The sequence below is a fragment of the Gouania willdenowi genome, unplaced genomic scaffold (assembly GCF_900634775.1).
Source record: "Gouania willdenowi unplaced genomic scaffold, fGouWil2.1 scaffold_77_arrow_ctg1, whole genome shotgun sequence".
NCBI lineage: Eukaryota > Metazoa > Chordata > Actinopteri > Blenniiformes > Gobiesocidae > Gouania > Gouania willdenowi.
The window spans coordinates 46039-54125 of NW_021145242.1; the positions used below are offsets into that span (position 1 = coordinate 46039).

The following is an 8087-nucleotide window of genomic DNA, read 5'->3' on the forward strand; positions in this document are numbered from 1 at the left end:
CTAAACCTTTTGTTAAATTAATTATTTTAGTTTTAAGTTTAGTTTTTTTCTGTTTATTTCATGATTGTCAATGTTGTGTGTTTTCTTTTGATCAGTCTGTACAGTCTACATTCATATACAAACATCACACCAATCCACTTATCCAAGCAGCAATAATAATAATAATAATAATAATAATAATAATAATAGGGGTACATTACAACTTTCTCTTCTATTTTGTAATGTTTTCAATGACTTCAACACATTTTAAGATCAATTTTAAAAGCTTTAACATTTGGGATAATTTTAAAAATCTACATTTATGTATCAAATGTTTTCCAAATATCATCAAATTGCTACATATAAATTCCACATCCTTGTCCTTCAAAATAAAAGCAAATGTAACCAAATGCTAATCAAAGCCAGGTATCACAGTGTGTGTGAGCAGCCAATCATCAACTCTTTCCTAAAACCTCTTCACCACAGAACAGGAAAAAAAGACGTGTTGTTGACTTTCATTATTAGTTTGACTAAACATGGAGCTGTAATCATCCATATTAAACCTAATCATTAAAAATATATTTACATGGATAAACATCATTCATTGTTTTAAAATTAATCTATTTCATTTTAGGAAATAAAGGAAATGATAAATATTTGTCCTAATTTTGATAATATCTGTTTTCTAATAGTTTGAAGATAATATTTGTCTCTTTACTTGAAGATGAAAACATTGTTTAATAAATAACAGTGTCTAAAAACAATAACTTCCAATGAACAGTTTATTGATCTTTGTGGATACTGATGAATACTGTAATATTCCTTTAATGAAATGAATCAAGGCAATAGGAATAGCCCTGACTACTAATGAATGTTGTTTCTGAGAACATTTATCTTTAAAATCACAATGATTGTAAATATTACCATTGTCATCCATTAAATGTATTATTGTCCCTTTTCAATCCAATCTTTAAAGAATAAAGTTTTCCTCTTGTATAAAATACAGCTGTTATTCCAGATTGTAGCTTTATGTGGACTGAAGTGGTGCTTCTAAAGCATTTTATAATATAATAACACCTGCATATGATCATGTGATCACTTAAAGGATGAAAATCACAAGATGTTTGAATGTTTTTACATGATGATCTTTTTAATGACGTCCTTTCTGTTGCAGACAAGGAGAGCTGAGGTAAAGGTAGCACTGCCTTGGGCCACAGTGTTTTAAGTGGGAGCCTCTGTCATCATCAACATCTGTGATAAACACCTACAACATGAGACATGTCCCCAGATAAATGATGGACAGTTGTTGATATGAAATATTGACTAATAAATGTATTTTGTCAAAATTCTTGTTAGTTTTCATTTGTAATTTGTGGTTGATTAAAACTAGCATTAGGAGGCCACAGTGCAGGGAGAGCTGCTGGTATGGAGGTGATGACATCATTCTGAAGGTAGAAATCAACGTTAAAACAGGACAAAGTCATATTAAAAAAGGACATGTTTTTCTTCCCAGAATGCATCATGTCACTAAAATCTCACTCTTATCATTGTGTGAAACTTGGCAGCCTGTGAATACTGGTGGATTTATTTAATAAATATCATTCTGGATGATCAAACCTCCATGGAGGTTCAGAGAGGGATTTGAAAGTGAAGGAGCCACTGGGAGAATGTAGAAAGTTCTTCTGGTCTAGACCTCATCATTTCCTCGTCTCCACAGACAACAGACAGAATAAAGCTCAGTCAGCATTAGACGATGTGATGTAAACTTTCACTGTCATTTATTGAAGTGTATATAATGATTATTTAATATTCTGTAAACCTTGAGTTTTTTTCTTTTTTTCATTTCTAGATGTTTCTCATTGTTTCAATGAATGACAGATTTTAAGAAGGTAGACATGAGATTTTTCAAGGACAGATTGTAATAAGACATGATAAAGGGGAGTGACTTCAGTCTTCAAATATTTGTTATAAAGAGATACATTTAGTTTTAAACCTTATGGACAATAACAACTTATTTATTTACTATATTATATTTTGCCGTTACAAAGTAGATTCACGAAAACATTGAGTACTTTGTGTATGTTGAGGTCAGTCCAAATGTCCTCTTTTTAAAAGTCAAAATATGCTAACTGCTCCAGTTCTCTCTCAGGATGGACTTTCAGGACTTCTGTTACTTCTTCACAGACGTGGTGGTTTGTCGCCTGGTGGAAAAAACTCAGCTGTGGCTGCGCCGTCACTGGAAAGAAACCCAGTGCTTTGGAGAGTGGACTCCAGCTCCCAGAGACCCTGGAGCAGCTCCAGGGGCCACCCGTCACATGACCTGTGCACTCAGTGTGGATAATAAAAACAAACCAACACCTGTGGGGACACAGCAGCGAGGGAACAGGAAGGAAGCTCGCCTCAGAGAGAGTCAACTGGGAGGAGCTAAACTGGTTAAAACTTACAAATTAGAGCAGCCAAAACAGACAGAAAAAGTGGTAAAAAGGTTTCAAAGTGTCAATATTGGAACAATTGGTTTAAACTGGCAAATGATGGGCATGACAAATCATGAATGTGGTTAAATTGAAGAAAAAAAAATAAGCATAAAATATGGTGAAAAGAGGTTAAAAGTGACAATAATGGGTCAACATATGCAACATTAGGTGGTAAAAATGGTGGAAAGGGTTTATAAGTGCTGAAAATGTCTTGAAAGTGGAAAAAATGTACAGAAAAGACATTGAAATTTGATGGAGAAGTGTCAGAAATGGGAGCAATGTAGCAAAAATGCATTAAAAGGAGCAAAACTATGGCAAGAAAAAGTGATGAAAATGGGTTAAAATATGGCAAGTTTGGTGTAGTTGCAGAAAAAAAGTGTAAAAACATAAGCAAAAATGGGCTCAAATTGTTCAGAAAATATTCTGACGACCACTTCCCAGTGTCTCGGTTGAGAACCCCTGGTATCTCAAGGGTTTTTCTGTTTTTTTTTAAGTTGGTACATTTAGCACCTCCTGTGGTTCTAATCAGGAACTGCTGCACTAAGGAGACTTGGTAAGTTTAACTCTCAAATACGGTACTTTTTTGATTCCACTCTGCATTGTCTGCTCTTTCTTTATATTTGTCACCTTGCTCTGACGTCTTCAGGATGTGCTTCTCACACAGGAAGTTCTCCAGCCTCTGGTCCTGGTGATGGAAGTACCAGTCCTCCACTACGTCCTCGTACTGCTCCAGCATGGTCTCACACTGAACACACACCCACACACACAACTGCATTAGTAAACACATGTTATTTAGAACACTAAACTATTACCTATTATGAATGACTCTTGTGTTGATTTAACTTTTAACAAAAACAAATAAATGTCGTCTAAAAGTTTTAAATGATCAGGTCCACCTGTTTCTTCATGTCGGTGACCTCTGCAGACGGTTGGTCCCACAGCTCGTACGGCATTCCCAGGTCCACTTTCACTTATTACCCACCAGGTTTTTTAGTGTGGTCATGGTCTGACTGGTTCCCTGTAGTCACACCAACAAAACACTGACTTCCTGCTTGGGTCACGTGATCAGCTTTAAAGGGATCGTCCACTTTTTTTTTTTTACAAGTTTGGTCTAAAATGATTGAAATATACTATTAGAAGATCTATACCAAACAAAACTTATTATTATGCACCATATTTATTTTACTAACTTTTAAAAATGGGACTATTTTACCGTTTAAGAACCTGTGTTCCACCATCTTGAAATCAGGTGATTGATGATGTCACACGGCCCCACTGCCTGTAAACATCCTATTGGAGTGAAGCATTCAGCCTGCTTTTTAGATCCTTTAGCAGCTTTTTCAAAAAATGCCAACTCATGCTGCTTTTAGTTTCTCTAAATCAGGGGTCACCAACATGGGGAGCCCACATGGACCATAAGAAAATAAAAAACCCATAATTAAACAAAAATGGATGAAAAAAAAAAAGAAAGATACAATTAAAAGGAAGATATAAGTTGTACTGTGAGGAAACAAAATAAATACCAATAAAAAAGAAAACTATAATTAAACAAAAATCTATGTTTAAAATAATGAGTAAAATACAATTAAAAGGTAGATATAAGTTGTAGTGACATGGATTATTCTGACTGCTCCTTTTTAATTATTCATGTCATATAAAGATGTATGAGAACAGCATTAATGTCACTATATTTACCCTCAGGGATCAATGGTTTACTGAATCTGATCAGGTTTATTGATTAAGTTTTGATCAAATTAATTTAAATTAACCTCATTTAAATGATCCTGATGACATCATTCCAGAACGTAATGATTAAACAAAAATAAATGTGCAAACATCACGTGTAAGAAGTGTTTTTTCACCACTAGAGGTCAGAATATTTTACAGTATCAGAAGTTATCAATAATCTGTGATGTTTCAGACTCTACAATCACTGGTATTGATGGTCTAGTCCACAACAACAGAACAACTTTATCCAGATGTTCTGTAGCTCTGATGAGATGTTTAAACACTGAGCAGGTGAAGCTGATTAAAGCTGAGTCATGTTTTCACAGAGCACAGCAGCACTACAAACAAACAGAGCTTTATAGACACATTAAAGTTAAACAGGCACTGGTGTCTCTGATTTAGGAGTCAGTGATGATTTGTGTAGTTTTTTACCAGGTTAGACGGTGTTTGAAACAGACAAGGATGAGAGTGAGAAGAACATTTCCACATAAATAAACATCCTTTCCCTCACGGCAGGGCCAGATTAACACCGCTGTACCCTGGGCAACAATATTCAAGGGCCCCATCATCACGACCCCAGGATTACTATAATATGGCAAAGAATAAATAAATTCCAGTAATATACATACATTTACTCACTGCACCAATATCTAACTGTCATCATGTGCATTATGACGTACAGATGTGCAAATGCTCATAGAAATACAAATGTACCACTATGTCATCTTATCAAAGCCCCTCACTCACATATGATGCTATGAAAATAAAACACATCAGCATCAGTTTAATCTGGCAAAACATAAACATCTGGAAACCTGACAATTTCTCTCAAAGAAATGCTGATCTGGCAAAATACACTGGAGTGAAAAAATGACCTATATTCAGTTTATGCTTCTTTATATGTTCTGTGTTTCTGATCTCCTTCTCTTTTTTAGTTTCTGTTTAGTGCTCCCACTGAGCTGCCTCTACATGTTTGTATTTTTTAGTTGTGTAGATCAGTGGTTCCCAGACTTTTAGTGCCCATGGTACACCAACGAACAAGTATAAATCTGTAGCCACACCTATTGTGTAAAATAGCCTTTACAACACGTGTTATCACTCATATCATGTACAATATCTGTAAATATGCATAATTATTTATGAAAGCCAAATAAAAAAAACAATAATTAAACAAATATGGTTTGGTTAGGCATAGATCTTCTAATAATTACATTTCAAAGGTTTTAGGCCAAACTTGTAAAACCAGTGGAGGATTGTTTAAAGGTAACAATGAGGCGGTGGACTGACCTTGGCGTAGCGTAGACTTCCAGGCCTCTATGCGTGAACGCTGTACTGCAGGATGCGTTCACAGATGTTGTCCACGGCCTCAGTCAAACGGGTCTCCCTAAACATCAACACACAGATCATCAACTACCCACGATGCAATGCTTTAAAATCCTAAGCATTCTAAAGCTATTTAAGGATAATTATGGTTGATGAGTGTGTTGTTCTTACAACGTGTACTATTTAATATTGCGTCTACTCTTGCCCGTGTCCAGCACCTCCCCCAACTCCAGCACCTCCTTGGACCGACCTGTCCTCTCCAGCGCCTCCTGCATCTCCACCGTCAAGAACTTACACACTAGAGGATGAAGAAGATCCATTAACAGCTGCTCTTTTTTCTTTGAACTTTATTAATAAATAGCTTTATCATTACTGTTCTAAAATAACATTTGTGATTGCAAACTTTACTTTTATGAGATTAGAAGAAAAGCCAAAATGTTTCTTTTTTAAAAGGTTACACTTTATTTCTATTTTTAATTGCCACAATAAGGGCATTCTGCAACTGCACCAAACTTGCCATATTTTAACCTATTCTCATCACTATTTCTTGCCATATTTTTTGCTCCTTTTAGTGCATTTTTTGCTACATTTCTGTCACTTCAACAAATTTTTATTACCTTTTCTGCACATTTTTTCCACGTTGAAGACATTTTCAGCACTTATAAACCCTTTCCACCACTTTTTCCACCTAATGTTGCATATGTTGACCCATTATTGTCACTTTTAACCTCTTTTCACCATATTTCATACTTATTTTGCCATTTTAACCACATTCACCATTTGTCATGCCTATTATTTGCCAGTTTAAACTCATTGTTCCAATATTGACAATTGAGTCATGTATTATTATTTTTTTTTTAACCACTTTTTCCGTCCGTTTTTGGTCACTTTAATTTGCAACCCCTCCCCCCTCTTTTTCCCCTTCTTTTCTTTTACTTTTCTCTAATTTGCAACTTTTAACAATTTTCTGTGTTTTTTTAAAATCCCATTTTACCACCTTTTCCACCGTTTTGTGGTCACTTTTTAATGCATTTTTATTTCTGATTAAAACAAGGATTTAAATTTTTAAGATGCGAATAATAATAGAACTTCCTGGATAACACTGGATATTATTTAAATAAATAAATGTGGTTATCACAGACTCATTCATTTTACAATTAATAACAAGAAGAAGAAAAAAAGAAGTATTATATTTACTATCAACATCTTAGTGGCAGATACCATAGCACACCTTCAGAGGTGAGTGCATTCCCTGTTGCTTTATCAGTATAAATAGATTTTTATCATTATGTTTGGATATGATTATTACACATGTTATAAACACGTAATGACTCATTACTCTCTGTTGATACACAGTAGTAGAGCCTGATTAAAATAATCCTACCTTCACATTTGTTGATAAGTCTATCTCCTTCCTCCACACTGACTCCACTATAAAGACCAAACAGCTGTAAAACCATAAAAAGCTTCATTATTTACACTCATTATTTCATCCTAAACTCTGGGTGACGTCAGGAAGGTCTGGAAGACAACGGCCACATCGGCATGATCGGAGCATGCGCAGTGAAACGTTACAGGCATGGCTAGTCGAGCATCGATCAGAACAGGGAGCGAGAGAGGATGTTCAACAGGATTTAACTTAAACTTACACATATAAAACACACATACCGGTACATATCTACGCTTATACTTGTTTTTGAGTTGTTTACTATTCCCCGTTTTACTTTTGTTGTTCTTTTAGCTTTTGACGGTGTATTTATTGTTTTTTCCCCTCATTTTGTTGTTTTTTGATTTATTTATTTTTTTGTGTTTTACATTACTTTCATTGTCTTGTTCTCCAAAAGTTTTTATTTGGCATTGTTTTTGGGTTATGTATTTTTAACCCTAACCCAGGCAGGTATCTGAGGGTATGATGTACTTAAATCCTCTCTTTATGGTCATGAACACGCTGCATGATAACTTTACAGAGAGAGCACACACGGAGAACATCTACACCCGGACTGACCGGAAACACTACATTACCCACACGTAAACAACCCGGTTATGCCGCCACCTCCCACAATGCAACACCTCTCTTAAAGAGACAGGCCGTGCCTGTAACACCTGTCATTAACTCCAGGTTTGATGTTATATTTTCAGTAATTATATTAATATTTTATAAATATATGATAATAATGGAATATTATTGCTGTCATTTTATTTGTTTTTAATTTACTCCGTTTTTCATCAGGAATTGAGGCCATTTTTGTTTTCACATAATTTTAATATTATTTAGGTGTTTATTTTAATGTTTTAGTGTTTTGTTAGTCTAACTCATTAATTTAATAAGTGTTTTTAGTTTTCTATATTCTACTTTAATTTGTAAAGTAATTTAAAAAAATGAAAATTCCCACATATGAATTAAAAATCTTTCAACTATCTATGCTTTTGCTATTCCAGGCCACACGAGGGCGCCAGAGCCCATTGCATTATTTTAATAAGTTTTAAAAAGTCTTTAAAGGTACACCACTCATAGGTCGCCAGTCCACCTCAGGGTTAACACACAAAGACACACATTCTTACATTCAATTTAAAGATTAAAAC

The 8087-nt window shown here is 34.8% G+C and overlaps 1 pseudogene; it reads right to left on the bottom strand.

The window, feature by feature from the left end:
* Positions 1-2754: 2754 nt before the first annotated feature.
* LOC114460815 (protein canopy 4-like) lies at positions 2755-7866 on the bottom strand (annotated as a pseudogene).
* Positions 7867-8087: the final 221 nt, after the last annotated feature.